Genomic DNA, 13,614 nt, shown 5'->3' on the forward strand with positions numbered 1-13,614 from the left:
ACTGTCAATGTTTTACTTAATGCCTCATATGTTGGAAACATCTCTTTTTGTTACTAGCATACAACAAAAATAAAAAAAAATGAAATTGACTGGCAAGTTAAGTAAACAACGATTCGGGTCATACAGACATCACACAAACATTTTCTATGCCATTCTTGTGCACATGGGGTAGATAAATGTGTCCTGCTAACAGGAATTTAGATAATGACATTGGAATCATTAAAAAAAACAAACGGGATGTCCACTCAATTAAATGAATTAATAGTAGTGGCAGTAACAGTGTTATCCAGTGTACAGAGAACAGTAAAATTCTTACTGTGATTTGTAAAGCCAACGAACATGCTAACATATCACCACCCCGCAGAGTCATGATAGACAACAAAATGCAGTATTAAAACACACAACTCCCATTTTATTTTATAGAGAACACAAATCTCACCTGAACTCCCTCAGTTCTGAACAAAATTAATATTATTTATTTATTTTAATTTTTGATGTTTACCATGATCCCTTTGAAAATAGTTGTGGTTTGTCAGGTCAGGTGCCAGCAATTCACACCGAAAGCGACATGGCAGTGTACCTTAAGCGCTGGACCGTCCAATTGACACCAATCCCAACTACGTTTAAACGAAATAAACGCCGAGATTACGTAGCTTTTGAACAATCGCGACATCCCTGTATCACTTATGGGGTGAGGTGAAGTGCATTACCTGTGATTTGGCTCCCGTTATGGTTTGTTTAGCAGGTGAATTGAGGTACATAACTACAATAGCGGTGGATACTCCAAATACAGCGCGTTTTTCCTAGTTTTAATTAAACACGAACGTAAAAGTTACTTTTCAAAGTTAATTTACAAAAGTTCGGTTAGAACCGAAATATCATCACCCTCTCGGAATTTCTGACTCCTCCTCACAGATCTTGCCCTGGAGATCCCATCTATGGTCGGTTTGCTTGCCAAGACGATATGTCAGTTTGCCCGTAAAGACTGTAAAACTGCGTTTAACCCGGTTGGAGTAAGAGACTTAATGAGGCTTCTGCCACGGTGCTGAATACTTCCAAATCAATGTAATTAAAAAAAAATGTGAAATTCAAAGAAATGTGGAGAGGCTTGTCTAGGAAATGGGGAGTGGGGTTTTGTTTAAAATATTCCACTGGGTGCCGCTATAACTCCACGCGTGCGCAGCTTTTCCAAAAAAAAAAAAAAAAAAAAAAAAGGATACTTGTGTACTAAACAGACGGCAGTGAAACGTCCCCCACGGAGCCCAACACAAGAATGGGTAAGGGGAAACCTAAATTTCTATATACTTTTGTTATTCCAATAAATATGTTATGAATTCGCCAAAACAATTGTACGTATTTCTATAATATTCCAATTTCTGTAAATTTCTATTTCTTTTTCTTATCTCAATAAATATGTTATGAATTCGTCAAAACACTTTGTCATGCCGTCCGTTCAGTACACAAGTACCAAAAAAAGTGTACCCTTCGGTATCTCCGTTACTTGTCAATCGAAGACATTGAGACATTATTTGATTTCAAATCCATGAAAGGATGTCGAAGTCTGAAAGTGGGTGTGTAATTTTCTCCGACCCCTCTGTTTTTTTTCCAGTAAAATGTATTTTTATTATTATTATTATTATTATTATTATTATTACAGCAGAACGGCCAGAAACTATTGTTAATAATACAAGCTAGCATGCCCTAGAACACATTCTGCACATCCGTAGAGACCTTCTTGTACGTTAGTGTACGGCCGCTCGTGCCTAAACTGGAAAAACTACGCAAAAGGCAGAAGCCAGTCCAAGACAGTGGGATAGCCCATTGTCGGGCACACTCGCCACTTCCACGCTCATCAAGACAATTAGAGCTTCAGATGAGCCTGTGCACGTCTTTTGGATGAGGGTAGAAGTATTTGGGAACACAAGGGAAACGTGCAAAGTCCGTGCAGATAGTGATGGGGGTAAAATCCACGCTCGTCAAGAGAATTTGAGCTTCAGATGAGCCTGTGCACGTCTTTTGGATGAGTGTGAAAGTATTTGGGAACACAAGGGGAACGTGCGAAGTCCACGCAGATAGTGATGGGGGTCAAAATAAGCAACAGTTCAGTGGCGCTGTAAGGCAGCAGTGTCAGGAGGCGGGGAAACATCAATTCTAACTCGTAAATGTAAGGATTCGCCGTCAAGAATACACAACTTAAAGTGAACGTGTTACGGATGATTTAGAACGTTTGGATATAAGCACTCATCTGTTTATCTGTAATACCATACAACGTTGACGTTTCGTAACCTTGATTTTTAAATGGCTGAATTTTTGTACGACCACCGCGCAACCGCCTTTTTACACTTATTTCAGATTTTCTTTTTCTTTTTATTATTAGCGGCGTACAGTACAGCGAGCCGTCAGCAGGTTTAGCCGTCGCCATGGTGACTTGGGCGCAGTTGCAGAGAACTTCCATCCGTCTGGTTTACGAATCCTGATCTTTCGGTGCGCAATCAGTGATATAGCGCTTGCCTGGGAAGTACCGGAGACACAACAGGAGACATCGTGTTCAAGGCAGGGCAGGCCAATAAACACAGGTCGCTAGGTGACGTCAGTAACTCTAAAATTAATAATACTAGAAACATAACATTCTCGAAGCCACAAAATTCAATTCTGGGTGGCCAATACAACTATGTGATTAACTGATTGCTTACCGAATGGACGGCCTTTTAATACAGGAACCCCTGTAGATAAATAAGTAAAAAGGCATGATTAACTTTAAAGGTTGTGAAAAATGGGTTTCAGATCAAATCAGATCAGCCACTGAACTCCTAAATGACATTTTTAGACACAGTTGACTACAAACCAACTTCTATGACAAACTGTGAGATTCATTTATCTATGCATTGTGTGAATCTGCTTATAGGTGGCAGAAGCTGAGATTCTATCCTGATAACAACGGGCACAAGGCAGAAAGCAACACTGGATGCTATTGGAGAAGATGTGTTTCCTGTTTTCCAGTTCAAAGTGTAAAGGGATTTGGGGATATCATTCTATAAATCTCATAGGATATGTAAGGCACTTTCTCCTCCACAATAACTCAGAAGAAGTTCATAAAAGCTTGATAATGCTATGCATCCTGGATAATGCATACTGTATACATGCATACTGATCACATACTGTGGAGTAATGGGAGGAGAGGTCAGCTCAAGATGACGACTAAAGAAAATGAGGGTTTATAGCCAATGATTCATCTCAGATTTGAAATATATTAATCTGTGTTTCCTTGTTCATCCTGAAGAACATGCAAAATTATTTTTTTGGTGATTTCAAATTGGCCCTGTGTACATGTGAGTCTGGCTGTGTGTGTGAGTGGGCCAAGCAATGGATGGGACTGGCATCCTGTTCAGGAAAGGCAAAGTTTTTAGTTGAAAATGTTATATACTAGGGGCTTTGCCACCTGCTCGCTTTGCTCACCAACCCACCCCGGACTGTGCTACATGCCAGCCACTTCGTGTCTCTGCCGCTCGCGTATGTGGATTTCACTTTCACCAAACAACCAATCTTTTAATTCTCGTGGATACACCTCTCTCTTCATTGGGAAGACACACTACATTTCCCTGATGGTAACACGAATTAGACGATCTACAAGTCTCCGATTTAAAGTTTAAATGTGAACAATATATTCAACCTCCTTTTGCTGTTCCGTTATTTCACCGAGTAATAATTTCCGTTTGTTTGCGCTAATGCGATCTTTACTATCATTTTTGAGACTTTCGAATTTTAGTACTTTCATTATCTCTAACCTGCTCTTCATGTGTATCACATCAACGTTTTTGAATTCTTTATGACGTTCTACTCTGTCATCTACTCTTTGTCTTTAATTTCTGGCCCCAGGCGTGGTTAAATCTCTTGGCGCAAAGACTCATCTCGCAGGACATTAAAGTATCTCTCTGAAAAAGTCACGTCTCATCCCTGGCTACAAAGTCTTGTCTCGCCCCAGGATTTTTTTTTATTATAATAGAGAGGCATAGAAAAGGTCCATTTGGACTGTAACTGGTGTATAAGGCAATTTCAATCTTTAGGTGGTGTTCTGAACCCCAAACCCAGAACACACCTTTCTCACACACTAGTTCCAGTCAAAAAAGACATTTATTTTTCACAATACGTTCTCCTGATGACTCCAATTCACTAGACTATTTTAAACATATTACTAGGAGTAGTATTATACATTAATCCCTCCAAGCAAGCCAATATCCTCTTCTGTAACCAACTCTGACTTGCCTGGCTGAGGAAGCAGGCTACTTTTAAAGCCAGACTAGGAGTACTTCCATTGCAACAGTATAAGCCCTTTTGGGTCAGACGGAACCTCAACAAGATGGGGAGCCTCCCCCAAGCTGCTCCCTCCAGTGGCACTCAAGGACCCCAACAGGGTTGCCTGTTGGAACTACAAATGCCATTCAGCTCTTTAGATGTCCAAATGGCATCTTCTCCAGAGGGATGCTGCCTCCTAGTGTACTAGGGGAACAAATGGCCCTGGGGGGCAGCCTTCCACTGTCCATCCATTAAAATGGCATCCCAGATGGGTAAGGCAACCCTGACTTCTGTAATATTACATACTGTATATGTACATAGTGAGAATTTAAGCAAAATGGCACCTTTTATCAGCTAACTAAAAATATTACAATATGCAAGTTTTCGAGGCAACTCAGGCCCCTTCTTCAGGAAAATTGTACGTAAGCATTACATCTCGCCTGAAGAAGGGGCCTGAGTTGCCTCGAAAGCTTGCATATTGTCATCTTTCTAGTTAGCCAATAAAAGGTGTCATTTTGATGAACTTCTCACTACATCCATAATGGCTAACACCGTACAACACCCTAGTACTACAGATACAGTATATGTACAAACTGTATATATTGTCATGCACGTGTACCCTGGAACTGCCTTCCTGGCTCTAGTGAGGTAAACAATTCCAACACAGGAAAGAAGGGGGCGCTAACACTAACAGTATTGTCTCTTTTCCTGGTAACACTGAAGGACCAGTTCCGTTTGGCACCCCCTCACCCTGAGAAGATCTGCCCTTTTTGACATCAGAGCTGTAAAAACCAAGCAATCAGTGAGCCAGGCATCAGACCATGACTGGCAAAAGAGAAAGACAGGGCAACCAAATCCCAAGCCACAAGATCCTGTGACAGAATGAGGCTAACAAGTGCCATTTGTATAGCCAGCTGCATTATTTGTTGATTTTAAATGGGATGACCCAGGTAGTGCCCCAATTTTAAGCCTGCCTACAACAGTCTGTTCCCAGCCATGTTACAATATAAATGTGTGTGCATGTGTCTATGTATATGTGTGTGTGTGTGTGTGTGCATATATCCATCTTATTTCAGATCTCCAATTCTGGGTTACCCATTGAGTTTAAAGTGGATTGAGAGTGAATCATTGCAAGACACTGTCATACATATGCACTCAGTCACACAGGGGCAATCAAGACACAATAGTTAACCTAAGATGGGGTGTAGGAGGAAGACAAAACAGGCAGAGATTTGGAGAACATGCACAAGCCACACAGAAAGTGCTCATGTAACAGTAGTGCTAAACATTATAACAACATATCACCTTATGGTATTTCTTTATATATAATACGCTACTGTGGCTGTTTGTTTGGCTGTCCAGGATTTCAAATCACCTGTAGCTCGCAAACCATTTGAACTATTGACCTGATATTTGGAACCCATATACTACGTGACGTCTACTATCTGCTTTCAGGATGATGATTGACCTCCAAGGTTATTCCTCTTTTTATTTTTATTGTATTTTATTGTACTATTAACTCTCGGCAGCAGCCAGCAGGGCGGTCGTGCAGCACATGGAACGGATGCCATTCTCATCCCCACCACCTTCGCCGTCACTTCCTTATTTGAAATCATTCTTGAGGCAGATTGAAGACTTAAGTGCCAGCTTAAGTAAAAAGATAACGAAAACATACTAATGAATTGCACCACAAACACTGACTTAATTAGTTTTAACGCCAAAAGATGCAGACGAAAGAAGAGAAGAAGCGGGCCGCTAGGGTGGAGAAAGAAGAGCTGCTCAGGAAGCAGCAAGCACATCAACCTCTGAGCAAACGAATGCTAAACATACAGAGAAAGAGGATGAAAACTAGAAATGTTCAAGTCAAGTGTGCACCATTACTGGTATATACTGTATATATTTCTCCATTATAATAAAAAAATCCTGGGACGAGACGTGACTTTTTCAGTGAGATACTTTCACGTCCCGCGAGACGAGACGATGTGCCAAGAGATTTAGCCACACCCGGGGCCAGAAATAAAAGACAAAGAATAGATGACAAAGTAGAACTCTTAAAGAGGTTCAAAAACGTTGGCGCAATACACATGTAGAGCAGGTTAGAGATTATGAAAGTACTAAAATTCAAAAGTCTCAAAAAACTGATAGTAAAGATCAAATTAGCGCAAACAAATGAAATTATTACTCGGTGAAATAACGGAACAGCGAAAAGAGATTGAATATATTGTTCGGATTTAAACTTTAAGTCGGAGACTTGTAGATCATCTAATTCATGTTGCTATCAGGAAAAGTAGTGTTTCTTCCCAATGAAGGGGCGTATCCATGAGAATTAAAAGATTTGTTGTTTGGTGAAAGTGAAATCCACATACTTGAGCGGCAGAGACGCAAAGTGGCTGGCGCGTAGTGCAGGCCAAGGGGGTTGGCTAGCGAAGCAAGCAGAAGGCAAAGCCCCTAGTATATATATATATATATATATATATATATATATATATATATATATATATATATATATATATATATATATATATAGTTAGGTCCATAAATATTTGGACACAGACAACTTTTTTCTAATTTTGGTTCTGTACTTTACCACAATCAATTTTAAATGAAACAACTCAGATGCAGTTGAAGTGCAGACTTTCAGCTTTAATTCAGTGGGGTGAATGAAACGATTGCATAAAAATGTGAAGCAACTAAAGCATTTTTTTAACACAATCCCTTCATTTCAGGGGCTCAAAAGTAATTGGGACAATTGACTCAAAGGGCTACTTCATGGCCAGGTGTGGGCAAGTCCGTCGTTATGTCATTATCAATTAAGCAGATAAAAGGCCTGGAGTTGATTTGAGGTGTGGTGCTTGCATGTGGAAGATTTTGCTGTGAACAGACAACATGCGGTCAAAGGAGCTCTCTATACAGGTGAAAGAAGCCATCCTTAAGCTGCGAAAACAGAAAAAACCCATCCGAGAAATTGCTACAACATTACGAGCGGCAAAATCTACAGTTTGGTACATCCTGAGAAAGAAAGCAAGCACTGGTGAACTCAGCAATGCAAAAAGACCTGGACGTCCACGGAAGACAACAGTGGTGGATGATTGCAGAATCATTTCCATGGTGAAGAGAAACCCCTTCACAACAGCCAACCAAGTGAACAACACTCTCCAGGGGGTAGGCGTATCGATATCCAAGTCTACCATAAAGAGAAGACTGCATGAAAGTAAATACAGAGGATGCACTGCAAGGTGCAAGCCACTCATAAGCCTCAACAATAGAAAGGCTAGATTGGACTTTGCTAAAGAACATCTAAAAAAGCCAGCACAGTTCTGGAAAAACATTCTTTGGACAGATGAAACCAAGATCAACCTCTACCAGAATGATGGCAAGAAAAAAGTATGGAGAAGGTGTGGAACAGCTCATTAATGAATTATTATTATTATTATTATTATTATCCAAAGCATACCACATCATCTGTAAAACATGGTGGAGGCAGTGTGATGGCTTGGGCATGCATGGCTGCCAGTGGCACTGGGACACTAGTGTCTACTGATGATGTGACACAGGACAGAAGCAGCTGAATGAATTCTGAGGTGTTCAGAGACATACTGTCTGCTCAAATCCAGCTAAATGCAGTCAAATTGATTGGGTGGCGTTTCATGATACAGATGGACAATGACCCAAAACATACAGCCAAAGCAACCCAGGAGTTTATTAAAGCAAAGAAGTGGAAAATTCTTGAATGGCCAAGTCAGTCACCTGATCTTAACCCAATTGAGCAGGCATTTCACATGTTGAAGGCTAAACTTCAGACAGAAAGGCCCACAAACAAACAGCATCTGAAAGCCACTGCAGTAAAGGCCTGGCAGAGCATTAAAAAGGAGGAAACCCAGCATCTGGTGATGTCCAGGAGTTCAAGACTTCAGGCGTCATTGCCAGCAAAGGGTTTTCAACCAAGTATTAGAAATGAACATTTTATTTCCAGTTATTTAATTTGTTCAATTACTTTTGAGCCCCTGAAATGAAGGGATTGTGTTTAAAAAATGCTTTAGTTGCCTCACATTTTTATGTAATCGTTTTGTTCACCCCACTGAATTAAAGCTGAAAGTCTGCACTTCAACTGCATCTGAGTTGTTTCATTTAAAATTCATTGTGGTAATGTACAGAACAAAAATTAGAAAAAAGTTGTCTCTGTCCAAATATTTATTGACCTAACTGTATATATATAAAGAGAGATTACATACATACTGTATTTGTGTGCATTTGTGAATACGTGTGCTCTGAAATTAACAAGTATATTGTGTAGGATTTACAGCCTGGTGCCATCATGCAACATACAAATGAAAAAGACATCTTAAAAACAATAATAAAAAAACTCTCATCAAGGGGTATGTGGTAATGTCTGCTGCCTTATGATATGGCACCCTGGCTTTGAATATTGTAGCAATTTATCATCTGTGCGAGATCTGCATGTTCTCCTTGTGTCTGTGTGGGGTTTCTTTTGGGTACTCTGGTGTACTAGACAAAGTTCCATAGATGTGCAGGTTAGGCTAACAAAATGAATCAAATTGGTCTTTTGCAGAGGTATATGTGAATTGATTCTGCAATGGACTGACAATCTGTCCAGGGCTTATTCCTTGCTTCTTCTTGATGCTGCTGGAATAGGCTTCTTAACCCCAAATCAGATTAAGTGGGTGTGAGAATGTTATATTATGACATTCTTGTAATAGTAGACATTAATTAGGGTTCCCCTTAGAATTAATAATGTTTATCTAATCTATAAAGAAGACACTTGACAGACACTAGGAGAATAATTTAAAATATTTAAAATTCGAATGATGTACCAAAAACAGAAATCACTTGAAACAAGAGGTGACATTGTGTAGTAAATGAATCTATCAAAAAATCTTTTATTTCAAAAGCATTCCTCATAGAGTACATCATCAAAAGATACTTTACAAAACAAATAATAGATTTCCAAATAAAAACATTAAGTACAACATGCTCAATTCTTGACAAAAGGTACAAGAAATAATCTTAAATGTTGGAAAATAAAGCTGAACTGAATATTAAGTAAATGTCAATTAAATTCTTTTCAGAGAATTCATTGTAGATGAGTATATCCAAAAAGCAACATCTTTCAACAGGGATGAGTAAGAGTGTGAGAGGGATGTGTGTGTATGAGTTGTGCCCTCTGATGGATTGGACTGTTGAGAGGTATTTGTTTCCAGCACAGCTAGGACAAGCTCTGGCCCCTGTCACCATAAACTGGGCTTAGCAGGTACAGAAAATAGATGGATGGGTCATTTTACACTTTTTTAGTACTTTTTAAATTCTGTTTATTGTATCATGCCAAAGAAGCATCTTGAAATTGATTAGTGACTAGGTTCTTGAGATAATGGCTCATGATAATAGGAAAAGAACTGAGAGAAGAAACCATATTGGGATGTGTGCAATGAGAATAGGATTCAATGAAGCAAGATTGAAAGTGGGAAACTGGGCTAAGTGTATTTGCACTGTAATGTAGCATGAAGACTATCTGGGATTGGGACCCAAGGGATACAATAATGATTTGCAGCAGTTGGACTTAAAATACTGAAAGAGATTCTTAACATAATGAATGTCGCAATTAGAACAGTAGGAACTGAACTCCGAAAAGTATGGAGTCTTAGTGTAGAGAGATGGAGGTTCAGGTAAATGGCACCTGCATTCACAGTGGACAGAATGATAATGTGGGTAAGTGTAAATTGTACTATGCGCATTGGAAATAGAATTCTGAGTTGCAGTTATGGTTCTGGGTATTAAGTGTACTGGGATCAGTGACATGGAAGAAAGATAAGAGGAGTGAATAAGACTAGGAATTCAAAAAGGGCATCATAGATAGGAGAGAGTTATAATTGGGATTCAGAAGAAATGAAAATATGAGTAGAAAAATTGTGATTCAAGGTGCCTCAATAAAGGACACAGAGGAGTATAAATGGAGCTTGGAAATGCAGAAATCAGAGCTAATGCCAGAAAAGTATGATTTAGAATCATTTTGGCAGTACAGTGAAAAGTGCATAGTGAAAAAGAGCCCCTTTAATAAGATACCGTATTGTGGAAATGAGTCAACACGCATCAAGTTTGGTGCAATATGAATAGTGTGCTATCAGATACTTGTGTGAGTTAACTGACTTAGAGATATTGTAGACCATGGAAACACACACACAGATATTTACGCCCACATTTTTCATCTGTTGTTTGCAAGTTTGGAGGTAGCGCATTTCAATAAAGTATCATTAGAACTACCAAGTAGCTCCTTTCTTCCCAATAAGTGAGAGTGTTCAAATTTCTGGAGAATTATTGAGGACAGATGACGACTTTTCTTCACCCCTTAACGTTCTCTTTATTGGGGTATTGGAGACTCAAAATATTCACAGCATGTGTATGCCAATGTAGTGTTAACCTGCGTTCTTAACTTGCCTCTTGGAATGAGGTACCCTTAAGTGTTTTCTTTTATTTAAATCTAATAATGCATTTCCTATCTATCTATCTATCTACCTAGGAAAAGCTTGGGTTGCTGCAGGAAGATGTGCTGGTGAGGCCATCAGTACACACTTATGCCATGGTCTGCGTATGGATCCCAAAACCCCAGTGCAGTGATTTAAAAACTTTAAAAACTGGCATCATCCTTCAGATGAAACATAAAACCAAGGTTCTGACTCTGTTTATTCATAAAGATCCATTTTTCCCCCATCTTTCAAAAAGAGTAGGGTGTTCTCCAATGTCCTGGCTAAATTGGCTACCAAGGTCTTGTCAGGCCCTTAATCACAACAACAACAACATTTATTTATATAGCACATTTTCATACAAAAAGTAGCTCAAAGTGCTTTACATAATGGAGAGAAGAAAAATAAAAGACAAAATAAGAAATTAAAATAAGACAACATTAATTAACATAGAAAGGAGTAAGGTCCGATGGCCAGGGTGGACAGAAAAAACAAAAAAAACTCCAGAAGGCTGGAGAAAAAATAAAATCTGTAGGGTTCCAGGCCACGAGACCGCCCAGTCCCCTTTGGGCATTCTACCTAACATAAATGAAATAGTCCTCTTTGTAGTTCGGGTTTTTTCACGGAGTCACTTGATGCTGATGGTCATACAGATTTCTGGCTTTTAATCCATCCATCATTGTTGGAACATCATGGTGCTTTGGGTAGATGGTGGTGGCGCACGCCACCACCAACAGGACACCGGAAAAGGAAACAGAAGAGAGAGTAGGGGTTAGTACAGATTTTGAATGAATAGTTATTATAATGAATTGGATATACAGAGTATCAGGATTAAATTACAGTGAAGTTATGAGAAGGCCATGTTAAAGTAATGTGTTTTCAGTAGTTTTTTAAAGTGCTCCACTGTATTAGCCTGGCGAATTCCTACTGGCAGGCTATTCAGATTTTAGGTGCATAACAGCAGAAGGTCGCCTCACCACTTCTTTTAAATTTTGCTCTTGGAATTCTAAGGAGACACTCAGTTGAGGATCTGAGGTTACGATTTGGAATATAAGGTGTCAGACATTCCGATATATAAGCCGGGGCGAGATTATTTAAAGCTTTATAAACCATAAGCAGAATTTTAAAGTCAATTCTGAATGACACAGGTAACCAGTGTAGTGACATCAAAACTGGAGAAATGTGTTCGGATTTTCTTTTCCTAATCACTCCCTAATCAAACTGACCAACTATCTCTCTTACCCCTTCACCACCTAAAAGCTAATGCATGGTGAGTGTACTGGCACAAAAATGACTGCCATCACATCATCCAGGTAGATTGTTGGTAGTGGTTGAAGTAGATCCCCAATATCTATGTAAATCGGTTATAGTAGGTTAGAAAATCGCTATATAAATGTAATTAATTATTATTATTAACTAACAGTTGCCTGAGGTCTCCAGGACTGTGGCCTTATTTTTAACTTTCTCTTTTACAGTTTTAATCTCCTCTGTTGTTAACTGGACATAAATCATTAGTTAATTAATGGACATATATTATTAGTTTCCATTTATGTTGAATCATTTTCTACCTTGTTCTCTGTGTGTCAGATCTGTTTTATATGAGTACCAGTTCTGTATTTAGCAATTAGTATAATCTATACTTGTATTCTGAGGAATGTTCACAGTGCTCTGCTCCTGCAATCAGTGGAGAGTGATATACAATAATACAGTAAGTTGCATTATATTGTATTGTATCTATGTATCTACATATCTATCTATCTAACTATCTATAATGTAGTCTTTTTACGTTTATCTTTCTTTCTCTATATTGATGCTAGGTCTCTCAAGAGATTACAGTACTATAAAAATGGGGATTGAAGAAGGATTCTTAATTGTCCGTCCTTTGGTCAGTGGACCCTATAAATGCACCTCACAGATGGCTTAACACTGTTTGGGTTTGGGTAACGTGTAACAATGCAATAGAATGTCCAGCCATTATCTGCTATGCCTTTCATTGAAATTAATACAGGCTATGTGAAATTTTGACTTTATGCTCTGTTAGGTTTTAATGCTCTTGCTCAAGCTTTGTTTTTTACAGCGCTATTAATAGAAAACAGTATCAGATGGTGGCATATAAAGCAAATAAAATTGCAGTATCAGAAGGATAAATTCATTTCAAAACGTCACAGAATAAACTGAGGAACTGTGTGTTTTTAGACTCCCACTCTATTACGTTCTGGCTGTTTACCTGTTCTTATTATAGCCTTCTCCATTTATTTGCTAACATGAATGACGACTGAGTGCTGCTACAGTCCCTAATATCTTTATTGAAGCTTTGACATCCTGGGTATGCATTTCAGGTGGTGAGAAGGACAAAAAGAGACCCAGAGCTGTTAATGATATTTGACATTTGCAGAATTAGAAGGACAAAATACCTGTGCATGCAGACTCTGTGACATACAGACGCCCAAATGGCCAGTCAAGAGCAGATTCTACATTCAATTCAGCAGTGTACCTCACAGAATTTGTAGTGTTTATATTTGTAACTTCTGTATCTATTTGCCTATTTATTATATTAATATATACTTACAGTAAGTGCTTTGGAACACCCATACTATTTCCTGCTTGCTTTGATTGTATTTGGGGTCTTAAAAGTTGCTGCAGTGATGCTCGATGCACAAGAACACAATTTGGGCTTTTCATGCCACCCTCCATGCCCTGCTTGCCCCGCCCTTCTTTTCGCAGTCGCCACGCCCCATCCCCTTTGTTGACACTTTCTACCTCTGCTCCCACCCATTCTTTGTTGAGGCGAGGGGGCGTGGCCAGCAGGCGGGAGCGGCGCGCTGGTGACGCCTCCGCAGCCAAC

The 13,614-nt window shown here is 39.2% G+C and overlaps 1 protein-coding gene across 1 annotated transcript in view; it reads right to left on the reverse strand.

Moving 5' to 3' along the window:
* srbd1 (S1 RNA binding domain 1) overlaps positions 1-13,439 on the reverse strand; it is a 427,205-nt gene extending 413,766 nt beyond the window's left edge. Inside the window, exon 1 of the mRNA XM_051919628.1 lies at positions 13,339-13,439. The gene's annotated coding sequence lies outside the window, so the exon portion shown is untranslated. The remainder of the gene's footprint in view (positions 1-13,338) is intronic.
* Positions 13,440-13,614: the final 175 nt, after the last annotated feature.

Source organism: Erpetoichthys calabaricus, chromosome 15 (assembly GCF_900747795.2).
Source record: "Erpetoichthys calabaricus chromosome 15, fErpCal1.3, whole genome shotgun sequence".
Lineage (NCBI taxonomy): Eukaryota > Metazoa > Chordata > Cladistia > Polypteriformes > Polypteridae > Erpetoichthys > Erpetoichthys calabaricus.